This window comes from Heptranchias perlo, chromosome 20, assembly GCF_035084215.1.
Source record: "Heptranchias perlo isolate sHepPer1 chromosome 20, sHepPer1.hap1, whole genome shotgun sequence".
In the NCBI taxonomy this organism is placed as follows: domain Eukaryota; kingdom Metazoa; phylum Chordata; class Chondrichthyes; order Hexanchiformes; family Hexanchidae; genus Heptranchias; species Heptranchias perlo.
Window position 1 is genome coordinate 28,139,823 of NC_090344.1, and position 24,547 is coordinate 28,164,369.

At 46.4% G+C, this 24,547-nt stretch overlaps 3 non-coding genes across 3 annotated transcripts; all 3 read left to right on the plus strand.

The window, feature by feature from the left end:
• Positions 1 to 18,489: 18,489 nt before the first annotated feature.
• Positions 18,490 to 18,561, plus strand: trnac-gca (transfer RNA cysteine (anticodon GCA)). Its single transcript has one exon. It is a non-coding gene; the product is annotated as a tRNA-Cys (tRNA).
• Positions 18,562 to 20,141: 1,580 nt separating this feature from the next.
• trnac-gca (transfer RNA cysteine (anticodon GCA)) lies at positions 20,142 to 20,213 on the plus strand. The gene has a single exon. It is a non-coding gene; the product is annotated as a tRNA-Cys (tRNA).
• A 4,231-nt stretch (positions 20,214 to 24,444) lies between these two features.
• trnac-gca (transfer RNA cysteine (anticodon GCA)) lies at positions 24,445 to 24,516 on the plus strand. The gene has a single exon. It is a non-coding gene; the product is annotated as a tRNA-Cys (tRNA).
• The last annotated feature ends 31 nt before the right edge of the window (positions 24,517 to 24,547 follow it).

A 24,547-nucleotide genomic window follows, 5' to 3' on the forward strand; every position in this document is an offset into this window, starting at 1 on the left:
GGCCACAATTCTGTCATCAGCAATTTCTGCTTGCATTTGACGACCAAAGATGGCCTTTCAGCATTTTCCACTTTCATTTCATGGAGAATTCACACTTTGGACACTCACAGCCTCTTATTTCGTGGCCAGAATGTGAATTCTGCATTTTATACACTTTTCCATTCGGTAAGACCCACTTCTGTTCCGTATCCTATAACTGAATGTATTGACTTAACACATGTTACAGTCACTTCACACACTGTCTCCTCCTGTCCACACTTGCCCAATGCCTGCTGGATGATTATTTATTATATTGATGTGATATTCTGTAAACCTACATATATTGCACTGAAAGCATGATCTTGTGAAAATGCACATTGAACCTAGTGTTTCTTGTGTTGACTGCAAGGGTCTAAAGAGCTTGGGCCAGAGCACAGTGAGAGAGCATTTGATTGGAGCTGGAGAAAACTCTGGTTCAAATTCAGGTGTCGGTTTGTCTGGTGCTTCTAGATCGTGTTCTGTGGTAAGGAAGTGCTCACTGAAGCTTAGTCACAAGACTTTCCGTGTTGGATTGTGCACCGCATCTGTACACAGTCGTGTGACTCACTCCATTCATGAAACATTTCAGATTGACATAGTTATTTTTCTCCAAGAATAACTGATGAAGCTTCTTTTCAGCATGGCGATATCACACACAAGGTACTGAGCTCCATTACCTTGTGTGTGCCAAACATCGTTATAGCTGTGAGGGTGTAGCTCAGTGGTAAAGCATTTAACTGTACATTAAGAAGATTTTGGTTCATATCGAGGCGCCCCCTCCACCTTTTAAGTGTTTCATGTTGGGAGTCACACTGTCAGTCCCCCTTCCATGCAGCTTCAGGATTGTCATTTATATTGAGTCGACAGTCGGCCATTTGGCCCAATTGTTCTATGCCAGAGTTCATGCTCCACATGAGCCTCCTCAATCCCTCGTTCATCTCACCCTATTCACATACACGTCCATTCCTTTCTCCCTCGTATGCTTATCTAGTTTCCACGTAAATGCATCCATGTTATCTGTCTCAACTATTCCGTGTGGTAGCGAGTTCCACATTCTTACAACTGTTTGAGTAAGGAAGTATCTCCTGAATTCCTTATTGGATTTATTAGTGACTATCTGACATTGTTAACCTCCAGTTTTGGATTCCCCACAAATGGAAACATTTTCTCTACGTTTACCCTGTCAAACCCTTTCATTATCTGAAAGACCTCTGTCAGGTCACTCCTCGGTCGTCTCTTTTCCAGAGAAAAGAGCCGCAGCCTGTTTAAACTTTCCTGATAGATATATATTCTTAGTTTTGGTATCATCCTAGTGAATATTTTTTGCACCTTCTCCAATGCCTCTATATCCTTTGTATAATATGTAGAATAGATCGATACACAGTGTGGTCTCAACAAAGTTCTATACAAGTTTAAAGTAACTTCCCTAATTTTCAATCCTATCACTCTAGAAATGAACCCCAGTGCTTGGTTTGCCTTTTTAAGGCCATTTTAACCTTTGTTGCTGCTTTTATTAATTTGAGAATCTATAGCCCCAGTTCCCTTTACTCCTCCACCCCATTTACACTCTTATTAACCAAGCAATATGTGGCCTCCTTATTCTTCCGAGCAAAATGCACCACCTCACCTTTATTTACATTGGAATTCAATTGCCAATTTCACGCCCATTCTACAAGTTTATTAATGTCTTCTTGCAATTTAACTCATTCTTCCTTTGCATTAACTGCACTCCTCAATATCGCAATGTCTGCAAATTTTGAAATTGTACTATTGATTTCCGAGTCGAAGAACAGTGGTCCCACCACCGATCCCTGTGGAAGATCACTTCCCAAGTTTTGTATGTCTGAATAACTACCTTTAACCCCTACTCTCTGTTTTCTGTTTTGTAGCCAGCTTGCTATGCATTCTGCTACCTGTCCCCTGACTCCACACGCCCTGATCTTAATCATGCGTCCACAATGTGGTAACTTATTGAAGGCCTTTTGTAAATCCAAATATATTACATCGACTGCTTTACTCTTGTCCACTCTTTCTGTTACTTCGTCAAATGATTCAATAAGTTTGGTCAAGCATGATGTTCCCTTTTGATATCCGTGCTGACTACACTTTATTATGTTTCAGTTTTCTAGATATTTTTCTCTTTCATCTTTGAGTAAGGATTCAATTATTTTTTTCCCCACCAACGTTGAACTAACTGGTTGAACTAACTTGTTAGATCGCCCCTTTTTGATTTCGGAATAACATTACCTGTCCGCCAGTCCTCTGACACTATTCCCTTTTCTAGTCAATGTATTTATATTTGCAATATTGCCTCTGCTATCTCTTCCCTAACTACTTTTGATATGTACTGATCCACTTTCTCCAGACCGGAGGTTTTATCCTCTCTAAGTTTGATTAGTTTATCAATTAACTCCCCCTTTCTTTCTTAAATATCTTTACACCTTTTCTGATCTCTTCTTCTAATGTCCTGCCCACCTTGTTAGTCTCCTCTGGTAAATACTGAGGCAAAGTAAGTATTCAATATTTCTGCCATTTCACTGTCATTATCTGTGAGTTTATCTTGTGTATCCCTTAGTGGCTCAATTAACGTGGTAAGTCCCCTTTTGTTATTGATGTGTCTGCAGAATAATTTATTATTTCTTTTTGTATTCCTTGAGAATTAATTTCCTAGATTCTCATTGCTTTCTGAATTGTTTTTTGACACCCTTCCTAACCTCTTCCTATTGCCTTTTGCACCAGAGCCTGACACCTCCCTGAAAGTCTGAAGGCTCCCCCAGAGTCTGACTCCTTCCCCAGAGTCTGACTCCTCCTCCAGAGCCTGACCGCTCCCCCAGAGCCTGACTCCACCCTCAGAGTCTGACTTCGCCCCCAGAGACCGGACTCCGCCCCCAGAGACCTGACTCCCCCGCACAGTTTCTGATACCTCCCCAATGTCTCACTCCTCCTCCATAGTCTGACTCCTCCCCCAGAGTCTGACTCCGCCCCCAGAGTCTGAGCCCTCCCTCAGACCCTGTCTCCTCCCCCAGAGGCTGACTCATCCTCCAGAGCCTGATTCCTCCACCAAAGCCGGATTCCTCCTCCAGAATGTGACTCCTTCCACTGAGCCTGATTCCTCCGCTTGCCTCAGATTCTTTGACTTTGATCAGGCACTGTACAGACGCAGAATCATACAATCATAGACTGGTTACAGCACAGAAGGAGGCCATTTGGTCCATCGAGCCGGTGCCATCTCTTTGTAAGAGCAATCCAGTTAGTCCCATTCCCCCACTCTTTCCCTGTAGTCTTGCAAATTTAAACCCTTCAAGTGTTTATCCAATTCCCTTTTTAAAAGCTGCAATTGAATCTGCCTCCACCGTCCTATCAGGCAGCATATTCCAGATAAGGAACATTTACTTTAAGATAATTAAAAGGTTCCATAGGGCGGACAGAGAGAGGAAATGTTTCTATCTTGCGGCGGAGGCCAGAACGAGAGGTCATCGATATCAGATGGTCTCTGATGTGTTGAGAATGAGGAACTCGCCACCACGAGGAGCAGTCGGAGCAAACAGGACAGATGGATCACAGGGGAAGATGGAGGAGCACTGGAAGGGAGGGTGATTGGTTGAGATGAATTGGGGAGGGAGGAGGCTCGTGTGGAGCTTCAACTGTGGCTTGGACCAAACGAGATGAGTGGCCTGTTTCCCTGCTGTGGACTCGACGTAAACATCAATCCTGCTGCTGCACGGAAAGCAGACTGAGTTTGTGATTCCCAAGATAAGAACTTAAAAGGTAGAGAGAGCATTTGGATTTGAACCAAAGACCTCTTCGTCTGCAGTCAAATGCTCTACCACTGAGCTACACCCCCCACCTCTATGATGATGTCTTGCACACACAAGTTAACGGAGCTCAGTACCTCGCCGTCACCAATGTTGATACAACCAACCTGAATAGAAGCTTCATCATTTATTCTGGGAGACAAATAACTACGGCAATCAGAAATGTTTCATGAACGGAGTGAGTCACACTATTGTGTACGGATGCGATGTACAACCCAACATGGAAAGCCTTGTCACTAAGCATCAGTGAAAAACATCCTTACCACAGAACGCAGAACTCGAAGCACCAGAAAAACGACACCTGAATTTCAACGAGACGTTTCTCCAGCTGCAGTCAAATGCTCTCTCACTGTGCTCTGCTCCCAGCTCTTTAGATCGTTGCAGTCAACACAAGAAACACCAGGTTCAATGTGCAGTTTCACAACAACATGATCTCAGTGCCATATATGGAAGTGTACAGAATATCGCACCAATGTAATAAATATTCATCTAGCAGGCATCAGGCAAGTGTGGACAGGAGGAGACAGTGTGTGAAGCGACTGTAACTTATATGAAGTCAGTAAGCTCGTTTGCAGGTTGCGAAACAGAAGCGGGTCTTAATGAATGGAAACGTGTGTAAATTGCAGAATTCACATCCTGGCCATGAAATAAGAGGCTGTGAAAGTTCAAAGTGTGAATCCTCCAGGAATTAAAAGTGGAAAATGCTAAAAAAAAAGTATCTTTTCATCCATCAGATGCAAGCAGAAAGTTCTGGTGACAGGGTTGTGGCCGTCTTTCTCAATCATTATTTTAAACCTTATTATGTTATGATCGCTATTACCTAGACGTTTCCCTACCCAGACATTTCTTAACTCCTCCGTTTCACTTCCCATTACGAGATCCAGTAGTGATTCCTCTCTTGTGTGCCTGTCTTTGTTTTATCATTTCATCACTCCAGCCTGCTCTCCCTGCCTCACTCTCCCACTCAATCACTCACTCATTCACTTATTCAATCACACACTCACTCATTCACTCACACACTCACTCACAAACTCACTCATTCACTCACTTACTCAGTCGTTCATTCGCTCATTCACTAACTCACTCACTCATTCATTCATGCACTCACTCATTTACTCGCACACTCAATCACTCACACTTTCACTGAATCCCTCACTCGCTCATTCACTCATGCACTCATTCACGCACTCACCCGTTCACTCACACACTCACTCACTCAGTCACTCTCACTCACTCACTCACTCAGTCTCACTCACTCACTCAGTCTCACTCACTCACTCACTTATTTACTCTCACTAACTCACTCACTCACTCAATCGTTCCACCCGAAGAGATTGAGAAAGACATAATTAAGACAAGGACCAAAGTGATAAATTGGATCAAAGCTCCTTTTGAGGAGATCAGAATGGAACTACGTCAAAAAAACTGGAAAACATTTTGACAGACAACGAAATAGAACAGCAGAGGTAAATGTTTAAAACGGAGATCAGGAGAAATATATTCCTCAAAATAACATGAACAAACTAGTCAATAATGAAACACCATTTGGTTGCCCTTCCCAATATGTACACAATACATAAAATAATAAAATTACATAATATTATAAAAAGGTTATAGGGGCGTTGGAGAAGATGCAAAAAAAAACGATTTACCAGGATGATACCAGAACTGAGAGGATGTAACTATCAGGAAAGATTGAACAGGCTGGGGCTCTTTTCTCTAGAAAAGAGAAGGCTGTGGGCTGAACAGATAGAGGTCTTTAAGATTATGAAATTGTTAGACATGGAGAAAATGGGGGAGTACAAAACCATAGGTCATAAATATAAGATCGTCATTAATAAATCCAACAGGGAATCCAGGAGAAACTTCTTCACCCAGAGAGTTGATGAAAAGGTGGAATTCGCAACCATAAGGAATAGTTGAGGCCAGTAGCTTAAATGCATTTAAGGGGAAGCGAGATGAAATAACAAAGGATAAAGGAATGGAAGGGTTTGCTGATACGCTTAGATGAAGTAGGGAGGAGGTTGACGTGGAGCATCAATGCCGGCATAGACCAGTTGGGCCAAATGGCCTGTTTTGCTGCTGCAGACTCAATGGGCTCGATTTTAGGGTCGGGTTACCTGCGGGTTTCCAGCGGGGGGGCCCCGAAAATCCCGATCTCCGATCACGTGACCGGATTCGGACGAAATCCCGGCCACTTCCGGGTACCGCGCTGACGTGCGGGGCTGCGCGCGCAAGCCCCGCTGGTGGGAATCCCACAGGCAATTAAAGCCAGCGGGGTTCCACTTGAGAGCACTTAACTTGCTCGTTGTGGTCAGTTAATGAGCTGAAGCAGCTGTCAAAAGAGGAAGTGTGGGATTTTACGGTCAAAGCAGTCAGTTTCCCACACTGGGGGAAACAGGACCCTTCAAACCAGGCGTGTTGCAGCCAGCAGCCTGTGGCAGGTGCCAAGGTGCGCTCCACGGGGGAGCGCCCTCACCCACGCAGGAGGCCACCGCGTCACACAGGGCAACCCCTGCCCCCCACCACCCGCCGGCCAAGCCAGAGGACAGACCGACACGAAACCGCAGCCCCAGTCCGAGGACCCACACACCTACCCTGCACAACCCCTCAGATCAACACCTGCCAGTTGGGTGGTGTGTGGACACCCTCGGAGGACGAAGAGCATGACCACCACCAGCAGCCTCGCAGAGACGTGGATCCCCCCAACACGGTGTGGTTGCACGCCCACCTGCACAGCAGGAGGGAGGGCTACCGCAGAGAGAGACGCGTCGCAGAGGGCACTACCCTCGCCACAGGGTCCACAGACCGAGGCGCAGCTCCCCGGACCTCTCCGAGCAGCAGTGCACAGGGAGGCGCAGATTCGCTCGACATGTAGTCGTGGAGATCTGCAGCCTCTTTCATGCCGAGCTGCTCCTGGCTGGCCCCAGCACCAACTGCTTACCTGTCGCTGGCAAAGTCACCACTGTCCTCCACACCTTCTCCTCCGCATCCTTCCAGGGTGCAGCCGGCAACACCGCCGATGTCTCTCAGTCGTCTGCGCGGACGAGCCCTGCAAATACACCTGCACCTACTCTGCAGTAACACGATGGGTGGCATCAGTGGTGGGTCCTCATAGTGATACCCAGGAGCGGGCATTATTGGACACAATGGACAGGATTCGCGGAGACATGGCAGTGGTGGTGTCAATATAATGTGTGCTGTTTGTTGCTCTGAAATTCAATATGGGTAACACCCATGACAAACCCTCAGACACCCTTGTGCACCCCCTTCATGCTGACGAGACGTTTGCCTTACCCTGCCTACTGCACATATGTGATGCATGCCCTGTGGCTGCAGCACAGGTGGTGGCAGGTTGAGTGAGGCTGGCCGTGAGGGAGATGCACGAGAGGGTGAGTATGGGATGGAGCCATGAGATTGTATGAGGATTGGGTCGCGTGTTAGTGGCAGGATGAGTACTGGCGAGGTGAGTAGGTGGAGGTAAGATGAGGATGGGGTGTGAGTGGGCATGAAGGCTGATGTGACAGAATAGTGTTGGCGGTGCCGAAGGAGATTTGGGGTGGGGGCAGTGTTGTGGCAGACGGAGTGTAGGGGAAAGACTTCGTGTTCTCACTGTGGCTGACCTACTGCGGTCATTGCAGCGCCTCCTGCACTGTATGCAGGTGGGCGATATGTTGGTGGCGCAGGTGACCCCCTCTGCCACCTCGAGCCAGGCCTTCTTGGTGGCAGAGGCAGGCCGCTTCCTCCCGCCCGCCGGGGGGAAGATCTGTGTCCTCCCCCTCCTCCTCACCCCATCTGATGATACCTGGGGTGAGGCATCATTAAACTGGGAGCAGCCTTCCCCCTGGGCTGCTCCATGCTGCAATTTGTCCCATTGGTTGCAGCATCTGTCAGTGGAGGACTGCCCCTTTAACTAGAGAGCCTCCAGCTGACAGATCGTACTGCGCATGCGCAGCCCGCCCGACGCGCAGGCCAGCGCCGTGGACCCCGGAGGAGCAGGTAATTGATTCCTATTAGTGGATTGCCTGCTACGATCGCGTGGGCAACCCACTAATTTCGCCGTTCGCGTTTTCGACGCTCCCGGAGGACCACCCGCTGGGAACCCGCAGGCCTGCTAAATTCGAGCCCAATGTAACTCAACATAAAGAAGAATCCTGCAGCTGCAGGGAAGGCAGACTGAGGGTCTGACTCACAACAGGATGAACTGAAAAAAAAAGGGGGCGTTTGGATTGGAACCATAGACTTCGAGACCTGCAATCAAATGTTCTAATACTGAGCTGCACCCCCAAATCTGCGATGCTTTGTTGCACACACAAGGGGCTCGATGTTAGCACCCGCTACCGGGTGCGTTCTCGGCGGGGGGGCCCCGAAAATCCCGAAATCCCGGAGCGGGACCGGATCGCGCCTCGATCCCGCCCACGTCCGGGTTCCGCGCTGACGTGCGCAGCCCCCGCTGGTGGGAATCCCGCAGGCAATTAAAGCCAGCGGGATGCCACTTGAGTGCATTTACTTTGGTTGTTCAGGTCATTAACTGACCTGATTAAGGGACTGTGTGTGATTTTGGATAAACATGGGACCGTTTCACACACTGGGGGAAACAGTCCCAGTTGAAATGGACGTGTTGCAGCCGTCAGCTTGTGGCAGCTGCAAAGGTCCATTTGACAGGTCGGGTGGGGGGAGACCCTCAGCCATTGCAGGAGGCCGCTCTGTCACTTGGGACAAAGTTTGGCCTCCACCACCCTCCTCCTGATGGTCGAAGTCACCAACCTGCACACTTACGCCGGGGTCCTGAGACATGTAACTACATTGCGGACCCCCTCAGATGTACATCTTGCGGATGGGGGCCGCCGTAGCTGCAGTCATGACCTCCTCGGAGGGCGAACGGCATCACCAGCCTCACCAGCCTCGCCATCCATGCCGTCAACCTCTGACAAGTGGAGCTCCACAACAGAGTGCTGTGACACATCCACCTGCACAGCAGGAGGGAGGGCTACCGCAGAGAGAGATGCGTCGCAGAGGGCACTACCCTCGCCCCACGTTCCACAGACCGAGGCTCAGCCTCCTGTACCTCTCTGAGCAGCAGTGCACAAGGAGGCTCAGAGTCACTCGACATGTAGCCGTGGACATCTGCAGCCTCTTTCATGCCGAGCTGCTCCTGGCTGGCCCGTGCACCATCTTCCTACCTGTCGCTGTCAAAGTCACCACTGCCCTCCCGAACTTCTGCTGCACAGCCTTCCAGGCTGCAACCGGGGACATCCCCGATGTCTCTCAGTCGTCTGCGCAGAAGAACCCTGCAAATACACCTACACCCACTCTGCAGTGACACACTGGGTGGCATCAGTGGTGGGTCCTCATAGGGATACCCAGGAGCGGGCATTATTGCACAAACCGGACAGGATTCGCGAAGACATGGCAGTAGTGGTGCCAATATAATGTGTGATGTGAGTTGTTCTTTAATTCAATAGAAGTAAGAACCATGACAATCCCTCAAACACCCTTGTGCATTCCCTTCATGCTCACGACACGTTTGCCTTCCGCTGCCTACTGCACATATGTGATGCATGCCCTGTGGCTGGAGCACAGGTGGTGGCAGGTTGAGTGAGGCTGGCCGTGAGAGAGATGCACGAGAGGGTGAGTATGGGATAGAGCCATGAGATTGTATGAGGATTGGGTTGCGTGGTAGTGGCGGGGTGAGTACTCGCGAGGTGAGTAGGTGCAGGTAAGTTGAGGATGAGGTTTGAGTGGGTATGAGGGGTCATGTGACAGAGTAGTGTTGGCAGTGCCGAAGGAGATGTGGGGTGGGCGCAGTGTTGTGGCAGGCGGAGTGTAGGGGAAAGACTTCGTGTTCTCACTGTTGCTGACCTACTGAGGTCATTGGAGCGCCTCCTGCACTGTATGCAGGTGGGCGATATGTTGGTGGCGCAGGTGACCCCCTCTGCCACCTCGAGCCAGGCCTTCTTGGTGGCAGAGGTGGGCCGCTTCCTCCCGCCCGCCGGGGGGAAGATCTCTGTCCTCCCCCTCCTCCTCACCCCATCTAATGATACCTGGGGTGAGGCATCATTAAACTGGGAGCAGCCTTCCCCCTGGGCTGCTCCATGATGTAATTTTTCCTGTTCGTGGCAGCATCTGTCAGTGGAGGACTGCCCCTTTAAATAGAGCGCCTCCAGCTGACAGATCTTACTGCGCACGCGCAGCCCGCCCAACGCGCAGATCAGCATCGGGGAACCCGGAGGAGCAGGTAAGTGGATCCAATTAGTGTGTTGCCTGTTACGATCGTGCGGGCAACCCACTAATTTCACCGGGCGCGTTTTCAACACGCCCGCTGGCCGACCCGCCGAGTACCCGCACCCCTGGTAAAATCGGGCCCAAGGTAACGGAGCTCAGTACCTGTCCGTCACCAATGTTGATATAACCAACCTGAACAGAAGCTTCATCAGTTATTCTTGGAGACAAATAACTACGGCAATCAGAAATGTTTCATGAATGGAGTGATTCACACTGTTGCGCACAGATGCGATGCGCAACCGCACATGGAAACTCTTGTCACTGAGCTTCAGTGAACACAACCTTACCACAGAACGCGGAACTAGAAGCACCAGATAAACGACACCTGAATTTCATCCAAATGTTTCTCCAACTGCAGTCAAATCTCTCTCACTTTGCTCTGACCCCAGCTCTTTCGATCGTTGACGTCAACACAAGCAACACCAGGTTCAATGTGCAGTTTCACAAGATCATGCTATCAGTGCCATATATGTCAGTGTACAGCACATCGCATCAATATAATAAGAACATAAGATAAGAACATAAGAAATAGGAGCAGGAGTAGGCAATAAAGCCCCCCGAGCCTGCTCAGCAATTCAATCAGATCATGGCTGATCTTCGACCACAACTCCACTTTACTGCCCGATCCCCATCTCCCTTGATTTCCCAAGAGTCCAAAAATCTATCCATCTCAGTCTTGGATATAATCAGCGACTGAGCATCCACAGACCTCTGTGGTAGAGAATTCCAAAGATTCACAATCCTCTGAGCGAAAAAAATCCTCCTCATCTCACTCTTAAATGGCCGACCCCTTATCCTCAGACTATGCCCTCTACTTCGAGACTCTCCAGAAACATCCTCTCAGTAACTACACTGTTAAGTCTCCCAATAATCTTGTTTGTTTCAATGAGATCACCCCTCAGTCTTCTAAACTCCAGAGAGTATAGGCCCATTCTACTCAATCTCTCCTCATAGGACAACCCTCTCATCCCAGGAATTAATCTAGTGAACCTTCGTTGCACCGCCTCCCAGGCAAGTATATCCTTCATTAGATGAGGAGACCAATACTGTACACAGTACTCCAGGTGAGGTCTCACTAAAGCCCTGTACTATTGCAGCAAGACTTCCTAACTTATTTACTACAAACCCACTTGCAATAAAGGACAACATGCCACTTGCTTTCCTAATTGCTTCATAAATAAGCATCCAGCAGGGATTCGGCAAGTGCGGAGAGGAGGAGCTCGTGTGCAAAGCAATGGTAGCACATGTTAAGTCAATACATTCAGTTGCAGGTTACGGAACAGAAATGGGTCTGAACTAAAGTCACCAAACAATGTGCGCAGTCGGAAAAGTAATAAATCAACTTCACCACAAGAGGCTAAAATGACCCTTCAGTAAAGTGCGTCAGATGGATTTGAACCAAGAGCTTTTCTGATTTATAGTCAAGTGTTCTACTGCTGAACTAAACCCACACAGGACAATATCCAGTGTTACAGCCTTGTTCAAAAAAGGGTGTATGGATAAACCCGGCACCTCCAGGCCAGTGAGTTCAACCGAAGTGGTGAGGAAGCTTTTCGAAAGAATAATCCAGGACAGAATTAAAAGTCACTTGGACAAATGTGGATTAATAAAGGAAAGCCAGCACGGATTTGTTGAAGGCAAATCGTGTTTAACTAACTTGGAATATAATCATAGAAATGTTACATCACGGAAGGGGGCCATTCAACCCATCAAGTCCGTGCCAGATCTATGCAAGAGGAATCCAGCTAGTCCCACTCCCCCGCCCAATCCCGGTAGCCCTGCACATTTTTTCGTTTCAAGTACTTATCCAGTTCCCTTTTGAAGGCCATGATTGAATCTGCCTCCATCAGCCCCAAGTGCGGTGCATTCCAGATCCTAACCACTCGCTGTGTAAAAAAGTGTCCTCATGTATTATGTACAGACGAGGATCCACAAACAAGTGCTCTTTTATTATTGGCCCGATTGTTCTTCTGTTTAGAGGAATATATTGCTACTGAATTCTATTGGTCTCCGTTTTAAATATTTGCCTCTCCTGTTCTATCTCTTTGTCCGTCAACATTTATTGCAGTTTATCTTCCCTAGTTCCATTCTCATCCGCTCAAAATGAGCTTTGTTCTAATCTATCACTTTGGTCCTTGTCTTACTTCTGTCTTTCTCAATCTTTTACGGTGGAGGAATTGAGGGAGGGAGTGACTGTGTGAGGATGTGAATGAGTGAGTTAATTAGTGAATGAGTCTGTAAGTGAGAGAGTGTGAATGTGAGTGAGTCTGTGAATGAGTGAGTGAGTGATTGAGTGAGTGTGAGATAGAGGCTGGGACGGCTGGCAGGATCAACGAAATCACAAAATGGAGACAGGCAGACAAGAGAGGCATCGTTTCTGGATCTAGTCATGGCAAATAAAACGGATGAGATGAGAAACGTAATCGCAGGGGAACAAATCGGCACTAGCGATCATAACATAATAGGGATTAAAAGAATGATGGAGGAAGAGGGCCAGAAGTCTGTCATCAGCACTTGCTGCCTTCATTTTACGGCCAAAGATAGCCTTTCAGCAATTTCCACTTTTATTTCATGGACAATTCACACTTTGGACACTCACAGCTTCTTATTTCATGGCCAGGATATGAATTCTGCAATTTACACGCTTTTCCATTCATTAAGACACATTTCTGTTCCGTAACCTGTAACTGAATATTTTGACTTAACACATGTTACAGTCACTTCACGCACTATCTCCTCCTGTCTGCACTTGCCTAATGCCTGCTGGATGCGTATTTATTACACTGATGCGATATTCTGTAAAGTTACATATATGGCACTGAGAAACTGCAGATTGAACCTAGTGTTTCTTGTGTTAACTGCAACGATCGAAAGAGCTTGGGAGAGAGAACAGTGAGAGAGCATTTAACCGCAGCTGGAGAAACCTCTGGTTCAAATTCAGGTGTCGTTTTGCTGGTGCTTCATATCCACGTTCTGTGGTCAGGATGTGTTCAATGAAGCTTAGTGACAAGGCTTTCCATGTTGGGTTGTGCATCGCATCTGTACACAATAGTGTGACTCTTTTCATTCATGAAACGTTTCTGATTGCCGTAGTTATTTGTCTCCCAGAATAACTGATGACGTTTCATTTCAGCACGGCGATATCAATATTGATGATGACCAGGTACTGACCTCCATTACCTTGTGAGAGCAAAAAAACCGGATAGGTGTGGGGGTTTAGCTCGGTATTATAGCATTTGACTAGCGATCAAGCTACCTTTGATTCAACTTCAGGCGTCCCCTCTATCTTTAAAATGTTATCTCTAGAGAGTCATACAGTAAGTCTGTTCCTGCAGCTGCAGGTTTGTTATTTACGTTGAGTTGCATTGAGTCTACAGCATGCCATTTGGCTCAAGTGTTCTGTGCCAGCATCCAGACTCGTTCATCTAAAACTCTCCATCGACCCTTCCATTCCTTTCTCCTTCTTGTGCTAATCTAGTTTCCCCTTAAATGCATCGAAGTTATTTAACTCAACTATTCCATGTGGAAGCCTTTTTAACATTCTTGCAACCCTTTGGGTAAGAACGTTTCTCCTGAATTCCTTATTGGATTCATTAGTGATTATCTGATATTGATAACCTCCAGTAATGGACTCTCCACAAGTGGAGACATTTTCTCTACCTTTACCCTATCTTATGTACCCCCGAGTGGTCCTAATAATCTGGCAAGTATACTTTTGTTATTGATGTGTCTGTAGAATAATTTACTATTTCCTTTTATATTCCTTAAGAATTAATTTCCTAGTTTCTCATCGCTTTCTGAATTGTTTTTTGACATCCTTCCAAACCACTTCCTATTCCCTTTTACCCCAAACCTCTTCCTATTCCCTTTTGCCTGACCAATCCCCCAGATTCTGACCCCGCCCTCGGCGTCTGACTCCTAACGCAGAGACTGGACTGCTAACCAAGAGTCGGACCCCGCTCCTAGCGTCTGACGCCTGCCCCAGAGTCTAACCCTTCCATAGAGTCTGACTCCACCCACAGAGTCGAACACCTCCACCAGAGCCTGAAAACTCATCCAGAGCCTGAGTCCTCCTCCAGACACTGACTCTTCCCCCAGAGTCTGACTCCTCCCAATGCCTCAGTTTCTTTGACTTTGATCAGTCACTGTGCAGACGTACAATTATAGAATCAACGATTGGTTACAGCACAGAAGGAAGCCATTTGGCCCATCGAGCCCGTGCCGGCTCTTTGTAAGGGCAATGCAGTTAGTCCCATTGCCCCGCTCTTTCCCCGTCGCCCTGCAATTTTAATCCCTTCAAGTGTTTATCCAATTACCTTTCTGAAAGCTGCAATTGAATCTGCATCCACTGTCCGAATGAGGCAGCGCATTCCAGATCATAAACACTTTCCTTAAAATAAATAATGGCTTTAATATGGCGGACAGGGATGGAGGAAATGTTTCCATCATGTGGGGAAGACCAGAACGAGAGGTCATCGCTGTAAGATGGTTACCAGTGAGGTGAGAATGTGGAACTCGCCACCAGGAGGAGAAGTCGGAGCAAACAGGACAGATGGGTGAAAGGGAAGATGGATGAGCACAGGTTGGGGGACAGTGACGGAAGGGGAGTGTGATTGGGTGAGATGAAGTGTGGAGGGAGGATGCTCGTGTGGAGCATCAACAGCGGCATTGACCAAAGGAGATGAGTGGCCTGCTTCCCTGCTGTAGACTCGATAAAAACATCAATTCTGTTGTTGCAGGGAAGGACGGACTGAGTGTCTGATTCCCGAGATAAGAATTTAAAAGGAGGAAACTGGATTTGAACCAGAGACCACTTTATCTGCCGTTAAATGCTCGGTGATGATTTCGTGCACACACAAGGTAACGGAGCTCAGTATCTGGCAGTCACCATTGTTGATATAACCAACCTGAACAGAAACTTCATAAGTTATTCTGGGAGACAAATAACTATGACAATCAGAATGTTTCCTGAATGCAGTGAGTCACACTATTGTGTATAGGTGCGATGCACAACCCAACATGGAAAGCCTTGTGACTAAGCTTCAGTGAACACATCCTCACCACAGAACGCGGAACAAGAAGCACCAGCCAAACGAAACCTGAATTTCAACCAGAGGTTTCTCCAGCTGCAGTCAAATGCAATCTCACTGTGCTCTGCCCCAGCGGCCAACACAAGAAACAGCAGGTTCAATGTGCAGTTTCACAATATCATGCTCTGTCTGCCATATATGGAAGTGTACTGAATATCGCATCAATGTAATAAATAATCGTCCAGCAGGTATTAGGCAAGTGTGAACAGGATGAGACAGTGTGTGAAGTGACTGTAAGTTGTTTTAAGTCAATACATTCGATTGCAGGTTGCGGAACAGAAGTGGGCCTTAATGAATGGAAAAGTGTGTAACATGCAGAATTCACAACCTGGCCATGAAATAGGAGGCTGTGAGTGTCCAAAGTGTGAATCCTCCAGGAAAAGAAAGTGGAAAATTCTGAAAAGTCTCATTTTTTCCGTCAGATGGAGGCAACAATTGGTGGCGACAGGCTTGTGGCCGTCTTTCTCAATCATTATTCGAAACTTCGTTATGTTATGATCACTATTGCCTAGATGTTCCCCGAAACTGACATTTCTTATCTCCTCCGTTTCAGTTCCCATTACTAGATGCAGCAGTGATTCCTCTCTTGTCTGCCTGTCTCTGTTTTATCATTTCATCGCTTCAGCCTGCTCTCCCTGCCTCCCTCTCGCACTCAATCACTCAAACACTCACTCATTCACACACTAACTCATTCACTGCCTCACTCCCACAATCCCTCGACCCGAAGAGATTGAGAAAGTCATTAGTAAGACAAAATAATAGATTGGAACAAAGCTAATTTTCAGCGGATGAGATTGGAACTACGTTAAATAAACTGTAAAACATTTTGACAGACAAAGAGATGGAACAGCAGAGGCAAATATTGAAAACGGAGATCAATAGAGTTTAGCAGAAATATATTCCTCAAAAAACAAACTAGTCAATATTGAAACACCATTTGGTTGCCCATCCTCATCTGTAGACAATACATAAAATAATAAAATTACACAATATTATAAAAAGGATATCGAGGCATTGGAGAAGGTGCGTAAAAGATTTACTGGGATGATACCAGAACTGAGATGAGACATCTATCAGGAAAGATTGAACAGGCTGGGGCTCCTTTCTCTAGAAAAGAGAAGGCTTAGGGGTGACCTGATCGAGGTCTTTAAGATTATAAACATTTTAGACACAGAGAAAATGTTTCCACTTGTTGGGGAGTCCAAAAGCATAGGTCATCAATATAAGATCGTCACTGATAAATCCAATAGGGAATTCAGGAGAAACTTCTTTTCCCAGCGAGCGGTGAGAATGTGGAACTCGCTACCACAAGGAATAGTTGAGGGGAATATTGTAGATGCATTTTAGTGGAATCTTGATTATCATATGGGGGAGAAATGAATCGAAGGTTATGATGATAGGGTCAGATGAAGTAGGGAGGGAGGAGGCTATTGTGGAGCATCAATGTCAGCATAGACCAGTTGGGCCGAGTGGCCTGTTTCTCTGCTGTCGACTCAAATTTGCTCAACATAAACAACAAACCTGCAGCTGCAGGGAAGGTAGACCGACGGAATGACTCCCAACAGGATGCAGTTAAAAAAGGGAGAGCGGATATCTGGATTTGCACCAACGACATCATGATTTGTAGTTAAATGCTCGACCACTGAGCTACACCCCCACATCTGTGATGATTTCTTGCTCACAAAACGTAACGGAGCTCAGTACCTGGCAGTCAGCAATGTTAATATAACCAACCTGAAAAGAAGCTTCATCAGTTTGTATGTGCACCAAATCATCACAGATTTCAAGGTGTGGCTCAGTGTTAGAGCAGATTACAAGATTTTCGGTTCAAATCCAAACGCCTCCTTGCACGTTTTACTTCTTACCTTGGGAATCGTGCACTCAGTCTGCCTTCACTGCAGCAGTAAAATTTTTGTTTACATCGAGTCGACAGCAGGGAAACAGGCCGACTCGTTTGGTTTCTGCCATCGTTGATGCTCCACACAAGCATCCTCCCACCCGACTTCATCTCACGCGATCTCCCTCCCCTTCCGTTATTTTCTCCCTCGTCTGCTGCTCCGGCGAAGAAACATAGAAAATAGGAGCATATTCGGCCCTTCGAGCCTGCTCTGCCATTCAATATGACCATGGCTGATCCTCTATCTCAAAATCATATTCCCGCTCTCTCCTCATACTCCTTGATGCCTTCAGTGTCTTGAAATCGATCTCTCTCATTCTTCAATATATTCAGTGATTTGGCCTCCACAGCCTTCTGTGGTAGAGAATTCCACAGGTTTCCCACCGTCTGAGTGAAGAAATTTCTCGTCATCTCAGTCCTAAATGTCCTACCCCGTACCTGAGACCCCTTGTTCTGGACCCCCCGGCCAGCGGAAAAATCCTCCCAGTATCCAATCTGTCTAGTCCTGTCAGAATTTTATTGTTTCAATGAGATCAGCTCTCATTCTTCTAAATTCGAGTGAATACAGGCCGAGTCAACCCAATCTCTCCTCTTCAGGGTCAGGCCCTGAGGGCGGAGTCAGATACAGGGGCGGGTTCACTTTCTGGGGGAAGAGTCAGATTATCGGGTCGGGGTGGGTGTCTGGCTCTGAGGCAGGATTAAAGTTCTGGGGAAGAGTCAGGCTCTGGGGGAGGAGTCAGTCTCTGGAGGCGGAATCAGGCTCTGGGGGAACAGTCGGACTCGGGGGAGGGGACCGACTCTGAGGGAGGATTAAGGCTCTGAGGAGGAGTTAGACTCTGAGGGAGGAGTTAGGCTCTGGGGAGGAGTTAGACTCTGATGGAGGAGTAAGGCTCTGAGGGAGGACTCAGACGCTGTGGAGGTGTCCGGCTCTTCGGGCGGAGTCAGTCATTGAGGTCGGAGTCAGTCATTGGGGGAGGAGTCAGTCATTGGGGGAGGAGTCAGGCTCTGGGACAGGGGTCAGACTCGGTGTCGGGTCAGACTCTGGGGGAGGTGACAGATTCTGGGGCAAGGTTCAGACTCTGGGGGAGGAGTCCGACTCTGGTGGTAGGGTCAGACTCTGGGGGAAGGGTCAGACTCTGGGGCAGAGGTCAAAGGCTGGGGGAGGGGATCCGACACTGAGTGCCGTGTCAGATTCCGACGGCGGAGGCAGACTCGAAGGGAAGAGTTAGATTCTGAGGGACGGGTCATGCTCTGGAGGTGGAGTCATATTCTTGCCTATCAGAATAACTCATGAAGGTTCTTTTCAGAATGTTGCGATCAATGTTGATGATGGCCAGGTGCTAGACTCCATTGACTTGTGTGTGCTAACACTTCATGCCGATGTGGGGGTGTAGCTCAGCGGTAGAGCATTTGACTGCAGATCAAGAGGTCTTTGGTTCAAATCCAAGCGCCCCCTCTATCTTTTAATTGTTCCCTGTCGGAAGTCATGCAGTCAGTCTGTTCCTGCAGCTGCAGGATTGTTATTTACATTGAGTCCACAGGAGGCCATTTTGCCCACTTGTTCGATGCCAGCGTCCATTCTCCACACAGGCCCTCTTCCTCCCTCGTTCATCTCACCCTTCCATTCCCGTCCCCTCTCCACTTTGAGGGAGTGCCAGAGAGAGATTAATCACCTTCTTAAATATTTCCCACTCCTGTTCTATCTCTTTGTCAATTTTTTTCAACTTCCCCAGTTCTATTCCAATCCGTTCAAAATTAGTTTGTTTCAAATCAATTACTTGGTTATTTGTCTTACTTAAGTATTTCTCAATATTTTACTGAGGAGGGATTGAGGGAGGGAGTGAGTGTGTGAGTGAGTGAGGGAGGGAGGAAGTGAGCGAGGGAGGGAGGGAGTGAGTGAGTTCGTGAGCGTTTGAGTGAATGAATGAATGAAAGCGAGGGTGACGGATAGAGCAGGCAGGAACGAAGTAATGATAAAAGGGAGACAGGTGGGCAAGAGATGAATCACTGCTTGATCCAATAATGGAAAATGAAACGGTGCAGGTAAGAGAAGTAAGTGTAGGAGAATAGCCAGGCACCAGCGGCAAGATTTAAAATAATGATTGAGAAACACAGCCACAAGCCTGTGGCCAGCAATTTCTATTCGAATCCGGAGGGTCAAACAGAGGCTTTTGAGCATTGTCCACTTTGGACATTCACGGTCTCTTATTTCATGGTTAGGATGTGAATTCTGCAATTTAGACACTTTTCCATTTGATAAACCAACTTTTGTTCCGTAACCTGTAACTGAATATTTTGACTTAACACATGTCACAGTCGCTTCACGCACTATCTCCTCCTGTCCACACTTGCCTAATACCTGCTGGAAGCTTATTTATTACACTGATGCGATATTCTGTACACTTACATATATGGCACCGAGAGCATGATCTTGTGAAAATGCACATTGGACCTGTTGTTTCTTGTGTTGACTGTAACGATCTACAGAGCTAGGGGCAGAGCAGAGTGAGAGAGCACTTGACAGCTGCTGGAGAAAAATCTGGTTGAAATTCAGGTGTCCTTTGTCTGGTGCTTCCAGACAAACGTTCTGTGGTAAGGATGTGTTCACTGAAGTGGGAGGTAGAGAGTGAGTGTGTGAGTGAGTGAGGGAGGGAGGGAGTGAGGGAAGGAGGGACACTTACATATATGGCACTGAGAGCATGATCTTGTGATGGGGGCAGAGCACATTGACAGAGGATTTAAAGAAGCTGGAGACCTCTGCTTGAAATTCTGATGTCGTTTGTCTGGTGCTTCGAGTTCCGCGTTCTGTGGTGAGGATGTATTCACTGAAGCCGAGAGACAAGGCGTTCCAAGTTGGGTTGTGCATCGCATCTGTACACAATAATGTGACTCACTCCATTCATGAAACATTTGCCGTAATTATTTGTCTCCCAGAATAACTCATGAAGCTTCTTTTCATATTGGTAATATCAACATTGGTGACTGCCAGCTACTGAGCTCCATTACATTGTGCGTGCAAGAATGGTCAACAGATGTGGGGGTGTAGCTCAGTGGTAGAGCATTTGACTGCAGATCAAGAGGTCTTTGGTTCGAATCTAGGCGCCCCCTTGCACATTCCAAGTGCTTCTTTTGGGGACTCAGAAAATCATCAATCTGTCGCTGTCGTTGTTTCCATTGAGTTTGCCGCACAGATCCAGGCCTTTTGACCCAACGGGTCTGTGCCAGCCTTCATGCTTCACAGAAGACACCTCCCTCCCGACTTCATTTGCCCCCATCCGCACACTCTTCCATTCCTTTCGCCCCGTGTGTTTATCTCGTTTGCCATTTCATGTATCGATGTTATTTGCCTCAACTGCTCCTTAAGGTAGCGAATTCCACATTCTTGCAACTCTTTGGTAAAGAAGTTTCCCATGAATTCTCTATTGGATTTATTAGTGACTATCTTATAACCGATAGTTTTTGAGTCCCCTACGAGTGGAAACATTTTCTCTACGTCTACCCAATCAAACCCTTTCATTATCCAAAGACCTCTATCATGTCAGCCATCAGCCTGTTAAATCTATCCTGACAGGTATTATCTTTCAGTTCTGGCATCATCATTATTTTCACCTTCGCCAATTCCTCGATATCCTTTTGATAATAAGGAGACCAGAAGTGTTCACAGTGCTCCAAGTGTGGTTTAACCAAGGATCTCGGACTACAGGTACACAAATCACTAAAAGTGGCGACGACATAAATAAAAACAAGCCAAGCACTGGGGTTCATTTCCAGGGGGATAGAATTGAAAAGCGGATAAGTTATTTTCATCCTGTATAGTCTCCCTGATAAATACTGAGACAAAGTAACTATTCAATATTCCAGCCATTTCACTGTTATTACCTCTGAGTATATCTTGTGTATCCCTTGTTGGCCCTATCCCTATCCTGATGTTATTGACGTTTCAGTGGAATAATTGACTATTTCTTGATAATTTAATTTTGTATTTCCTTTCTGCTTTCCTGATTGCTTGTTGACATCCTTCCTAACGTCTTCATGTTCCCCTTTATCATCCTTTCCTTTATTGTCCATGCAGTTAGAATATACATTTGTTCAATTTCTATTTTACCTTATCTCTATCTCTTTATTCATCCACAATGTTTCATTATTGAATATTTGTTGCTTTTTTTTTTAGAGGAATGAATTTCTCTTGAAATCTATTGATCACCGTTTCAAATATTTCCCAAAACCTGTTCTATATCTTTGTCAAGATTTTTCCGAGTTCACCTTCCCAGGTTCCAAACTCACACCCTCAAATATAGTTTTTTCCAATCTATTAATTTGGTCTTTGTCTTACTGATGTCTCTCTCAATCTTTACGGTGGAGGGATTGAGGTCGGGAGTGATGTGTGAGTGAGTGAGGGAGGGAGTGAGGGAAGGAGGGAATGAGGGATGGATAGATTGAGTGAATTAGCGTGTTCGTGAGTGTGCGAGTGACTGAATGAGTGAGAGCGAGAGGGAAGCAGGGAGTGCAGTCATGAGCGATAAAATTACAAATGCGAGACAGGCAGACAAGAGAGGAATCACTGCTGGATCTAGTAATGGGGAATGAAACGGAGGAGATAGGAGAAGTAAGTGTAGGCGAATATCGAGGCACTAGTGATAAGGTTTAAAATAATAATTGAGAAAGACGGCCACACGCCTATTGCCAGCACTCTCTGCGAGCATCCGCGGGTCAAATAGAGGCTTTCAGCATTTTCCACTTTTATTTCCTGGCGACGTCACACTTTCGACACTCACAGCTTCTTATTTCATGGCCAGGATACAATTTACACACTTTCCCTTTCGTTAAGTCCCACTTCAGTTCCGTAACCTGTAAATGAATCTGTTGACTTAACAAATATTACAGTCACTTCACACACTATCTCCTCCTGTACACTCTTGCCAAATGCCTGCTGGATTTTTATTTATTACATTGATTCGATATTCTGTACACTTACATATATGGCACTGAGAGCATGATCTTGTGAATCTGCACATTGAACCTGTTGTTTCTATTGTTGACTGTAACGATCTACAGAATTGGGGCAGAGCACAGAGAGAGAGCACTTGATCGCTGCTGGAGAATCATCTGGTTGAAATTCAGGTGTCGTTTCTCTGGTGCTTCCAGTTGCACGTTCTGTGGTTAGGATGTGTTCACTGAAGTTTAGTGACAAGGCTTTCCATGTTGGGTTGTGCATCGCATCTGTGTACAATAGTGTGACTCACTCCGTTCATGAATCATTTCTGATTGCTGTAATTATTTGTCTCCCAGAATAACTGATGAAGCTTCTTTTCAGATTGGTTCTCACTTCAGTGATGACTGCCAGGTACTTAACTCCGTTGCATTACTTCATCCGTGGACGATATCAGTGGGTGCATTGCTTAATTGCAGTGTTTCATTGTAAATCAAGCGATCGCTCGTTTAAATCCCGATACTCCATCTTCTTTCTAAATGATTTTGTGATTCATACAGTAAGTCTGAATTCCCTGTAGCAGCAGGATTGTTGTTTGCATTGAAGCTTCAGCAGAGAAACAGGTTAGCAATCTCGATTGGTCAATTCCGTTATTTATGCACCACATGAGTCACCTCCTGCCCGATTTCATCTCGTTCTATCAGCCATACATTCCTTTCTCTTTCATCTCTTTATCTAGCTTCCTTTTTAAAGCATCTATGCCATTTTCCTCAATTATTCCTTTTGGTGGCGAGTTCCACATTCTACGTCTACCCTATCGAACCTTTCATAATCTTAAAGACCTCTATCAGGTCACCCCTCAGTCTTCCCTTTTCCAGAGAAAAGAGCTCCAACCTGTTTAGTCCTCCTGAGAAGTATATGCTGCGAGTTCTATTATCATCCTTGTGAATCTTTTTTTCAGCTTTGCCAATTCCTCTTTATTCTTCTGATAATCTGGAGACCAGAATTGTTCACGTTACTCCAAGTGTGGTTTCCTTTTTCACTTCACCTCTGAACTTTCCATTCTCAGCCTGGTTCTCACTTGTATTATCAACCTGACATGTGCCATACGGCCCCTTCCTCTGCTACATTTTATTCTCTATCTCCTTCGTCATCCAAAGAGCTCTGGGTTTAGTTGCCCTAACTTTTCCTCTTGTGGGAATGTACACAGACTGTACCCGAAAAACCTCCTCTTCAAAAGACGCCCATTGCTCGATTACACTTTTGATTCCATTTTGCCACGGCCGGATCAGTTCTCAACCCTCTGTAATTGACCCTCTTCCAATTAATTATTTTTACTCTAGATTAATCCTTCTCCTTTTCCATTGTTATTCGAATCCTTATGATACTGTGTTCGCTGTTCCCTGAATGCTCCCCCAAGGACACTTGCTCCACATTAACAATCTCAAGCCCAAGAACCAGATCCAACATTGCCTCCTAACTAATAGGTTACAGTTGCTTTACAAACTAGCTTCTCCTGCCACACTTGCCCAATGCCGGCTGGATGCATCTTTATTATATTCAGTGCACTTACATATATGGCACTGATAGCATGATCTTGGAAAACCACGCATTGAACCTGGCACTGCATTTGTTGGCTGTGGTGAGGATGCATTCACTGAAGGTTTAAAATAATAATTGAGAAAGACGGCCACACGCCTATTGCCAGCACTCTGCGAGCATCCGCGGGTCAAATACAGGCTTTCAGCATATTCCACTTTTATTTCTTGGCGACGTCACAATTTCGACACTCACAGCTTCTTATTTCATGGCCAGGATGCAATTTACACACTTTCCCTTTCGTTAAGTCCCACTTCTGTTCCGTAAACTGTAAATGAATCTATTGACTTAACAAATATTACAGTCACTTCACACACTATCTCCTGCTGTCCGCTCGTGCCAAATGCCTGCTGGATGTTTATTTATTACATTGATTCGATATTCTGTACACTGAAATATATGGCACTGAGAGCATGATCTTGTGAAACTGCACATTGAACCTGTTGTTTCTTGTGTTGACTGTAACGATCTACAGAACTAGGTCAGAGCACAGTGAGCGAGCACTTGACAGCTGCTGGAGAAACATCTGGTTGAAATTCAGGTGTCGTTTGTCTGGTGCTTCCAGTTCCGCGTTCTGTGGTGAGGATGTGTTCACTGAAGTTTAGTGACAAGGCTTTCCATGTTGGGTTGTGCATCGCATCTGTACACAATAGTGTGACTCACTCCGTTCATGATTCCTTTCTGATTGCTGTATTTACCTGTCTCCCAGAATAACTGATGAAGCTTATTTTCATGTTGGTCATATCAACATGGTGACTGCCAGCTACTGAGCTCCATTACATTGTGCGTGCAAGAATCTTCAACAGATGTGGGGGTGTAGCTCAGTGGTAGAGCATTTGACTGCAGATCAAGAGGTCTCTGGTTTGAATCCAGGCGCCCCTTGCACATTTTAAGTGCTTCTTTTGGGGAGTCA